The sequence below is a fragment of the Ammospiza nelsoni genome, chromosome 2 (assembly GCF_027579445.1).
Source record: "Ammospiza nelsoni isolate bAmmNel1 chromosome 2, bAmmNel1.pri, whole genome shotgun sequence".
NCBI classification, from domain to species: domain Eukaryota; kingdom Metazoa; phylum Chordata; class Aves; order Passeriformes; family Passerellidae; genus Ammospiza; species Ammospiza nelsoni.
The window spans coordinates 55,476,781-55,487,868 of NC_080634.1; positions in this window are offsets into that span (position 1 = coordinate 55,476,781).

The following is an 11,088-nucleotide window of genomic DNA, read 5'->3' on the forward strand; positions in this document are numbered from 1 at the left end:
AAGGTCACACCAGTGCAGTGGGCATGGAAGATGTCCTGTTCTGGCTTTGAAGTGCTAAATTTCTCTTATATCCCACCAGCTACACCAGCCTTTCTGGGCTACTGAGGAGACAGATTAGGGATTACATTTTAGGGGCCTTCCTCAGATGCTGTCAGCATAATTTGTCAGCAACACGCTTGGGGACATGCATCCACAATGATGGTGACAGTGGGCTTCTGGCACAGCACATCTTGTCACCCCCCTCTGCAGTCCCAGGAGAGCCATCACCACCCTGCAACCAGGACACATCCTCTGGGGTGTAAGTCCTTCTTTTCTCCCAAAAAAGAGAGGAAATGACCTCTGGAAATTATGCATTTGAATGCCATGGAGTTATGGCCCTTATAATCAGCATGAAGCAAACATTGAGTTGAGGGATAAGTAAGATATTGTGGACTAGAAAAAAGAATTATCCTTTGTATTTTCAGAGGAGGTTATTGAAACACTGAACAAACACAGTCCAAGAGACTTCTTAAACTTCAAAATATTTCTGCAATGTATGTAAAAAAGCATTAAGCTGGAGCTCCCTGTTCATTTGGGGTGGGAAAGTATAGCTTCTTGATGTGTCGAGCAACCATAGCCCCAGCAGTTAAGCACAGGAAGTAAAGAAGAATACCACAGACATTTATTTCTTGTGAAAAGTTAACCAGTCTGTATTTTACCTGAATAAGGGTGTGACTGATCTGTAGGGGCTAAAATCTTTGTAGGGTCTGACAACCTACAGTGTTCTTTCTTTCTCCGGGATAAAGGTCTTCAGTCCTCCTGTGAAAATATCATCCAGGATGGAAAAGCCATTTATCGGGACGCTGGTTCAAGGGAAAGCCTTGCAACATGCTGGGTGAGAGGGGAGATGAGAGGCACAGTGCTGGGCTGGCACTGGGAACTGCAGTGCCACTTGTGTGCAATTTCACATCCATCAACGCAACGTCGGGAGAGATTCCAGAGCTTTAATCACTCCCATTGATTGTGATTAGCAATTATTTGTTGGGGTGGTTTGCAGTGTATTTCCTTATAATCCAGTTTAAGTATAAATCTGCCTTGCAACTTTCTGGATAATTCAGATAGCCTGTAAGAATTGTTCCTGAGGGAGTAAAAGCCTGGATATCGTAACACCAATTTCCATCATAAGATGCTTTTTAAATAAATCAAAACAATTGTTTTCACTCCGGTCTTTGCACTGAACTGGCAAATATATCTTGCCCAGCTGCTGAAGACTGATTCCATTTTTTTAGAAAGCCTACTGTGACAATAAAATTGATACATAAGCTTTAAAGGAATGAGTGCTGACCAGCTTGTCATACCACAACACTCATAACACCTTCGGGGAGCAGAAGAAACAGTTAAAAGGAAAGTTAGCTGACTCATTTAGTGAGTAGCTGGTGTTACTCGTAGCAGCTTGGAAGTTAACAGATAAAAATGTTATCACAGCCAGCAGCAAAATAGCCCTAACGACAGCAGGCAGACTGAGGTATGAAATAAGTCCAATTAACTGTCTTAAACATGGGTGCAACTTGGATTTGGCATTAATATTCCAGTAGTATGCTGGAGACCAATTGACTGCTGTAGTATGCTTTGGAAGACAAGTCTTGCATTTCCACGTCTTCTGCTGGAGAATAACTTTATTTAAAGACATACAGAGACTTTAAAGTGCTGCTCCTCTTGGGTAACTAGGCCAAATTTTTTATTCAGTCACACCAGCATAACTTCAGTTCACAGTAGCTCCATTGGCTTCATCAGCACAATTAAGACCCTGTAACAATTTACTTAGTCATGCTGTGGACTCTCCATCACTGGAAACCATTAAGTCACAAATTTTTGGCTTGTTTACTTGGGGTTTTTTCTGAAAGAAAGAAAAAGGGAAAAAAAAATTTCTCTAGTTGAAATTAATAAGCCACCCAGCTTGCACATATCAGATTAGAGAGTTATGTTGCCTCCCTTTGATTTCGTGGTGCATGAATCATGGGTCTTGTTCACCTGGGAGATTCAGGAGCTCCAGGGTGGCATGGCATGGCACAGGCAGCCTCACTGCCCTGCAAGCATCTTGGTGCAACACAGCTACCTCTGTGCTGGGCCATTTTGATGAGAAGGGACACACACTCATCCCAGAGACTAATCCTTGTCAGGGACCTTTGAACTGACCTAGCCCTGGATGTCCTAGATTCAAATCTTTATCTGCACTGCTGTGAGAAGGCAGAGCATGCACCCTGACAGTCACAGCTCGTTTGTCACGACCAGAACCCAGCATGCAAGTGTCTTCCTGTAAGTGTCTCAGCAATTAATCACCCACGTCACCTGGACTATCAGAGACCACGAGTTAGTTGTTGATTTGTTGGTTTTGGCTTCTGTGCGCTAAAATCATGTGTCACTCTCTGTGGAGGTGAGCAGGTCTAGCAAATGGTTCACAAAAAGGCAATGCCTTTCCATAGCCCAATTAAAAATCAGGGACTGCTGCTAAAAAGGCTGTCTGAGGGGAGCCACAGAAACTACTCAAATTAGTAGCTGCTCTCTCTGACCTAATTATAAGAGTCAAAGAGAGGAGGGGTGGGTTAACAGCTACATTTAATTTTTTTATTGCATTTACTTGACAGTCACCACAGTCATTTACTCCTGGGCAGGGTCATGCTGCCAGGGCAGAGGAGTGTGTTCATCCCACATCACAGTTATAGCAGACCACAGCAAAGTAAGGAGATTACACTCTACATAGGGCAGGTTGTGAGCCCACAGCCTGAGGTGAACACTTGTGGAAGGCCCAAGCCCCTCAACTTCTTCTTTTTAACCATAGAGAGAGCAAAAGAAGTAGGGCAAACTTGCCACAGGATTGTCATTTCTTCCCATTTTATGCCTGATTCTGCATCCTTCCACAGCAGTAACCACTCTTCCCAGCTTGGGTACATGATGGTGACAACCCCAGGCCACAGACAGGACACAGGTGTGATGCTCATTCAGTGCCCCTGACCATTCCCACACACTGCAGATACAAAAGTCATGGCCATTACCCTGCAGCTTCTGCCACAAGTGACCCTCTCCAGGACCAGCACGTCCTGTTTGGTGCCCAGACTCATCCCATCTGTAAGCAAAGGCTGATTTTCCTTCTCCAAAAAGCTCTCATCCCACACCAGACATCACACAAAAACAGGCAGGGGCTCTATTCCCTCTGCCAGGTTCGCTCTTGCCCAGCTGCCTGCCCCTCTGCCCACCACCCTGGCAAAGGCTCCTGGGGCTTTTTGCCAGGAAATTGGTTTAATGTTTGGGTTTTTTATTTGCCAAGCATTAGCACAGGCTCACCTCCATTTTTCTGTGCTGCTCCACCCTTTGTTTTTTTTAAATACCAAGCTCAACTCTCGTTTGTGTGAGATATGTAGGAGTGCTCACAGAAGAGAGAATGGCAAACCATGAAAAAAAAACCAAAACAAGCAAAAAATAAACCCACAAGAATTTAGCTTTTTTTTTTTACCAGTTTAACACCATCTTCTTTCCTGAGCAATGGCCGGAGCGACCTTCTCTGCCTGGGAAGAACTGGGACAAGTAAAAAAAAATAATAATTAAATGTTATAAATAACACCCAGCAACACCCCTGACACGACCACAGGTGGGACAGATTTTTCTCTGCGTTGCCTTCCCAGTTTGCCCTGTACTGTTACTGTGGGAGTCAGGAGCAGCTGTCCCTGCAGGTGTGGGTGCCACACTGCCCCCCCAGCGTGCCCATTTCAGGTGCCAGCAGACTCCAGAGGGGTCACTGGGGGGAATCTCCATGCCCCAAGCCTCTCTACACTCACTTTTCCCTTCCTCCTTTCAGCTGCAAGGCAGTGAAAAGTAAAGGCAGCTTCTCTTTCCTGTTGTGTCCAGGAGAGGAGGAATTAAGGTTTTTCCTTCCCCATTTCCACCTGGTGAGAGGAGGGAGAAGATCTGACTTACAGGTCTCAGTGCTTTTCCCAGGGCTGGGTGAGAGGGAAAAGTGCAGCATCCACCCCCAGCTCTGGATGATGGCCAGAGAGGATGCTGCTGGGTCTCAAGGCACTGAGTGCTCTTGACAAGAGCAGGGATGTGCCCCTCAGCCTCCTGACCACGTAATAGCTCAGTTTTGGCCTCCTCAGCCATGCCCAAGTCTGCTCCTGTTACCAACACAGTGCTTTGGCAACTGAAGGAGATGTGGGGATGGCTCCAGGAGGGATAAAGAATCCCCCCTTGCACTGCAGTATGATGGAAATACTTCAGTGATGGTGATTAAAGAGGTGAAACCTGTCTGCTCCCTACCTTGGATTCTGATAAACACCCATTTGGAGGATGTGCTGCAGAGAAAGAGACAAAGAACAAGTTATTGCTAATGTCCGTGGAGAATTTGGAATGAGCCTTGCATGGCCTTATCCAAACTCCAAATAATACTGCTGCCAAGACAGAAATACAAGTTTCTTCTAAAATTTTGGGACATTTGGGGCACAAGGAGCCGCAAGAACTTCAGCCCTGAGCCTGTGGGGGTGCAGCTGGGCACACCATGGCTCAGGGATGAGGGGCTGTGGGCTGAGCATCAGCCAACCAAGCCCACCTCCCTGCCTATCTGATGCCAAACTGAAATGAGCCCCCTCAAAAGCACAGGGCCTGCTCCCTCCCCTCTTATCCATCGCTTTTCCATTATGAAAATGATGTGACACAGCCCAGGCCAAGGCTTTGGAAAGGCAGCCATTCCCAGCCCCTTGGTTCACAGAGACAAAACATCCCTGTTGGTTGTTTGAGCTACAGTTTTGGTCAGTCCTATTATCACCACCTTGCAGAAAAACTGCCTGGGGTGTCGGTTAGGTTCACACCAAAGCCACAGATTGCAGGGTACACACGTACCTGGGGACTCCGTGCAGCCTGGGAGAAGGCACAGCCCCTCCAACATCTCTCCTTGGCAGATGCACGGCCACAGGGTCTCCTCCAGCAGGGATCTGCCTGCAGGGGGGCCCCAGCCTGAGGTTCCAAACAAGGGTGCTGGCCTTGTCTTCCATGGTAGTTGGTGCTGGAATCATCGTTGGTGCAGTAACGTGAACAGCAAAGCTCCTGTGGCAGCCAGCACGCAGGGTCACTCCGTAGCTTCCATCAGGGAGGGATAACCAGCAGCACTGTGCTCTGGGCAAGCAGAAGAGGCACAGCAGGAACCTAGAGGAACAGCCAAGCTTGTTTCACCAAATTTTAAAAAATTATTAGGCAGAGGAAGCAGCCCTAGCTTCATTTTTCACTTTTGCAAACGCCCATGAGATTAGGATCCTTTCTTTGTGGAGGGGGAGAATGGAAGCTGGGAAACTTAACAGTGGCTTTTAAAGCCCCTGCAGAAGGCCCTTGGTGAGGAGCAGGAGATGTTCCAGGTCTGGAGCAGAGGGAAGCAGACAGCTGGCCACTGCAGAGCACCGGGAAGTCCCTCTTCTCCCTGCTGTATCCCAGCAGGAGCCATGGCACCCCCACCAGCCCCGGGGGAGCCTTGAGCAGCCTCAGGCAGCCTCCATCCCTCTCTGCCACTGCTGAGTGCCACAGGAACCAGCTCGGCTGCAGCCCTGGATTCAGGCAGGCACCTTTCCCGTGCCTGGCAGCTGCTCCTGGTTTTGAAGGAATCGGAAACTCGGATTTACACCCCCATGACACCGGCACAATCCGTGTCTGGATATCGCCGCTTGCTATCGCTGCCAATCTGTTAGAGCACTGCCACACTCAGGCCTGGATATCTTGTGGCTGTCCTAAAACAACCTTTCTCAAAAAAAAAAAAAAAAGGAAAAGAAAAAGAAAAAAAGAAAGCAATATTAAGTTGCTTTCAAGAGGGAAAGGGGGGAAAAAGTAACTTCAAGTAATTTCATTAGAACAATGTTTCCCAGGGAATTAAGCTCTGTGATAACAGGGCCTTTTGAGCAGATCACACTGACAGCAGCATTGGAGAAACGTTGATTTTCAACTTAAAATTAGGCTAAATTTGAAAAATGCCTTATATTTTATTTTCCACCTTTTCCTTTTATTTTCTCACTTTTCTTCTTATAACTTGTGGGATTTTAAATCCAGTTTTATAAAATAATTTTGCACCTGCTGCTACCATATGTAATATATATATAATGGACTAAGCCCTGGTCTAAGAGTCTGGGAGGCTTTTAGGAGCAGCTGTTGGTGTGTGTCTCCAGTTCCATTCTTCCCACTAGAAGGCACTAAGAAAATATCTCCTCACCAGACAGGCTTATGGTGAATTCAGAGTAAAGCCTTGTCAGGTTTAAAATGGCAACTTGCTTGAGCAATCCCATTGATTTCAGGGGGTAATCACCAACCTGAGGAACAAGATCACAGCTTTGTTCTTAAATCTCAGTGGCTGTTCTGCTCGCACCTTTTCCCTTATCCAATGTGGCTGCTGTGGTTCTGAGCAACAGGATCCATTCTATTTTAAAAATTATCTCAAAAGATAGGATTATCCCATCTTTGAAAACTGCCCAGCTTTGCAGAGCATCCTGGGCACCCAAGAGCCCATGCCTGCCAGAAACAAGCAGCAGGCAGAGTCCAGCCCTTGAGCAGGCAAAATTCCTTGGCCATCAACAAAATAAGAATAATTTTCCACTGAGGCCAAGGGTCAAGTGGAGCCCCACAGGAGCTGCAGCATAGAAGGCAAGAAATCACGAGTGTCTCCTCAGGAGTCCCCTGACCCCAGAGAGTCATCTCAGCCATCCCCAGGGTGAGCTGAGAGGACACACCAAGGAAAGAGGGAGTTTGCATCCCCATCCCTACCCGATCCGCACAACACAAACGCTAGGAGTGGCTGGCATCCCCCCAAATCTAGGAGGGCGAATGCTTGCCCGCACGGAAGATGAAGCTCTGCTTTCGCCACCACCTGCTTACGAGGCGCTCTGGGACCGGGGCTGAGCGCCGCAGTGGTCTCCCTCCCTGCCTCCCCACTTCCCCAATGAAATCTGAAACGTGGCTATTTGTGCCACGGCTGACAAACACCGTCACCTTTCGCTCCCTCCCTGGCGGGTGAAGGGTGCAGCGCCCGGGACCGCAATGAATCATCCATGGCCCGGCGGCGCCCGAGCCCTGCGGGGACAGCGGGGCCACCCACGCCAGCCCCGGCTCTGGGGCGGGGGACCGCAGCCCCAGCTGCAAGGAGAGGCGGGGGGCTGCCCTGCATTTGGCTTTCATTGGGAAAATGGGAATAAAACACCAGGCACTCAAAGGAGAAGAGCTGGCTGGCTCTCAAACACCCCTGTGCTACGCTGGGACCGCTGCGCAGAAGCGGTAAAAGGTCAAGGGGAACTCCCTTCGGCTGGATGCTGTGTACCAGTCTCTGCAGGATCACGGTTCGTTGGACATTGCAAGTCCGCTTTTCCTATGGAAAGAAACCAAGTAAGCTTTGGATACCACCCAGGCAGCAGTTACACTTCTCCAGTACATGACTTGATCCAACCATCCTCACATCCTTCTTGCCACCCTGGATGGTGGGAGGAAGTTTTTCCTCAGGCTTGCAGCTCTTCTTTGAGTACAATATAGAGTACTTTATTGCATTAGTGCATCTGCAGCTTGTCCCCAAGGGAATAAGGGCACGCTGATGTGAGTAAAGCGTTGCCAGTTTCAGCCAAGAGCTCTGCTCCCGTTTCAGGGTGACACTCACCCTCCTCCCTCGACGCCAGCGCTGGCCGCTTCCATCGTCCACAGGCAACACGTTCCAGAGCACAATCAAACCTATTGTGCAGCTTCAGAACAGTTTTTGCTTTAATCTATTAGAGGGAACAGCACAAGGATTTTTATATCTAATCCAGTAAATCTACACTGACATCTTGTGGAGATCCTGAGACCAAAATGCCACAGCCACTGGGCAGGGTGGGATTTGCACCCTCGCCATGTCCTGCTGGACACTAGCACAGAGGCAGCTGGACTTTCCAAAGCAGCTGCAGCTGTGCCTGCAGTGAAAACCAGATCCTGCAGCCTCAGAAGTCATTGTTCTCAGTCCACAGACATAATTTTAAGTGATCCTCACAAGCCTAACTAAACCAAGACTATTTACTCTTAAACCCCCACTGAAAGCAATACTGTGGCCATTCTTACATAACTGCTGCTTCAGGGTTCTCAAAGCACAAGCTTCTGATGAAGACTTATTTTCATGCTGAAATTTTATTATCTCTGTAAGTGCTGAAAAAAAATGGACCTAAGTAGCACTCAAGGACTCCTTTGATGCTCCTCTTCACTTCAAAATACATGCATGGGTAAAGAAAAATCTGCCTGCAGTTTAGGAACCTGTGCAAGATTTTCCTCCATATTCACTCCATTCATTTTAGCCCCTTTTTCCAAGTCCAAAGGGTTTAATTAAGCCACTGCCTACTTTCTTCCAGTGCTCAGGTAAGTGTTCAAGGAGTGCAAGCCTCAGTAATGCTGCAGTGAAATTCCTTAGCAAGGTTAACACCAAGAGCTGGAATCCCAGCACATATAATCTCACAATCCAACCACACAACTGTTCCTCCAGCTTTTTCTTACTACCATCTAGTAGCAAATGCTCCGTCTCCTCCAAGATGGCCAGAGACCCTCTGGAAGTGCTGGAGTAGCTACCAGACAGGTGGAAAATGGAGACTACTTGAACATAACAGAGAGCAGGGGAAAAGACTTCTCACAGTGCAGCATGCAGGCTGGGGAAGCCATGACTGTCATTCACAGTTCTGACAACAGCCACTCCAGCAATGAACCTCTTTAGCCTTTGCCTACAAGTTCCCAGTAACACAGCCATCTCCACTCAACAAAAATCCTCCTGCTATGCACCCACTGAGTCACCAAGAGGAGGAACTGTCACTCCAAAATTGCACATGGACAATGCTCCCCACAATTATGGCTCTGGGCCAGTCTGCTCCATCCTCTTGCTTTTCTCAGGGCAGTGTCAACCCCAGCTGCCCACCAAAGCCAGACAACTTTCCTTTCCAAGGAGGCACAGCATTAGCAGCACAGTACAAGACTTCAGCTTCATGCATAAAGATGGAAATGGAAGAGTGCAGAATGTAACAAATGCTATTTTACCTGGCACAGATGCTAATGCTGAGCACATTAAGTTACCACATAGCATCACCTAACCAGTTCCAAGAGAGGGGAAAACCAATCATACCAAGAAAAGTCCAAATGACTCCAGAGTGGGAATCACTAGCTGCAACACTGGCTCCACTCTGAACAGCAGACAGCTTTTATCCTTTGGGATTCAAAAGAAATGGGGAATTTTCATGCTTGAAAGTGACTAATCTGTAAGCAATGCTTGAAAAGGCAGCAAAGCCTATTACCAAGCAGTATACACCCCAAAAATCCCTACACATAAAAGTCCTGCCACTTGGGCTCTCATAATTTGCCTTGAGCAGTCCCAGAAGCCTCCATACATATGGGCAGCTAGGTCTGATTATTCAAATCCTGTTGCCTAGCATTAACACTCAAATCTATATTTAAGCACCTAAGTAGGAATTACTACAGCTTTCTAAAGACCCTAAGCATCAAGAGCTCTTGTTAAGAGCTTACCCAAGTACTGACCTCCTAATGAATCTGTTTAAATGATAACATTCACCTCGTTCCCAGTGCGGTGAAATTCAGTACGTTCATGCACTCCTGAACCTCTTCCAGCTTGTGAGCGTCCTGTCTTTCACATCAAAACACACACTACAGGCAAATACACAAGAGGAGCTATTTCTAAAATCCTGCACTGACTTCAAAGTCACTGTGCCTTGTTTTAGAAAAGGCTTGAAAACAGCAGGACGCAGGCTGTGCGCTACAGTTTGGTAGAAATTTGGGAACAGTATTTTTTAAGCAAAACATATCTGGGCATTGAACCAAAAATTAAAACTATTATAGTATCATAGTACCAAACGGAGATATTTTGATATAATTCTCACTCTCTCCATTCCAAAGCCAGGAAGCCTCTAAAAATTTCTGCAAAACTTGAATCTTTCTTACAGTCAGAAAGTCAAAAAGTTGCTTTTCCTTTCCAGAGCTTGAGCCTTTCCCTTTCCCAGAAGGGCAAATTCACATCCTGGAGATGAGCAGAACACAGCAACAATATTCCAACTCATAGAAAAAGGCCAACTCTTCATTTTCATTCTCTTTCATGTAACTCTCATTTTAAAAATCAATTTGCATACAAAGCTGGTGTTCTACCTTCAATCTATAACAAATTTTGTATTAATCCTCCTTCCTGCTTGAGTTACAAGGAAATGTGAGAAACAGACAGGAGTGTATTTATAGGGCCAACAGTTGCTAATGTGATTGGGGAGAACAAGGAAGAACACAGTATGCAGGGCTGGAAATGCTCAGTAAATTTAAGCAGCAAGATGATCGCTCAGAATCCTGAATTATGAGTGAGTAGTTATGGGTGAAAATTTAGCAAGAGATAACTGAAGTAAAATACTTTGCAATAGTTCAATCCATACACATTTAATTGGAATAAAGGATTATCTAGAAAATATGAAGCTGCTTCAGCAGCATCACAGGACTAGACAGAAGATAGCAGTGGCATCATGTAATCTGTAGGCAACAACTTTCCTTGTCAGGAATGCCAAGAACTCTTTCTAGTCCTGCAGATGCAGAAGATAAGGTCTCAGCTCCAAGCCAAGTCATCAAAAAAACTGTTTGCTCTAGTGTAACAGCACTTTATGTATTACTTAACATTCAGACTCTTTTTTAAACAATACTGATGGGAAGTTAGTCAAAAGCCTCAGAATGGATGTATGGATGGCAGGAGAATAACCTTAGAATCATAGAATGGTTTGGGTTGGAGGGGACCTTAGAAATTATCTAGTTCCAACCCCTCTTCCATGGGCAGGGACATCTTTCACCAGACCAGGCTGCTCCAAACCCCATCCTATCTAGGCCTTGAACATTTCCAGGGACGGGGCATCCACAGCTTCTCTGGGAAACCTGTGCCCGTGCCTCACCACCCTCAAGGCAAAGAATTTCTCCCTAACATCTAATGCCAACCATACCTCTTTGAGTTTAAAGCCATTGTTGGTGGCACCAGTCCCAACAGCAAACCCTAAGGAACATCACTCCCTTGTTATTTTCCGTAACTCACCAGTGTTATGCTGTGCACAC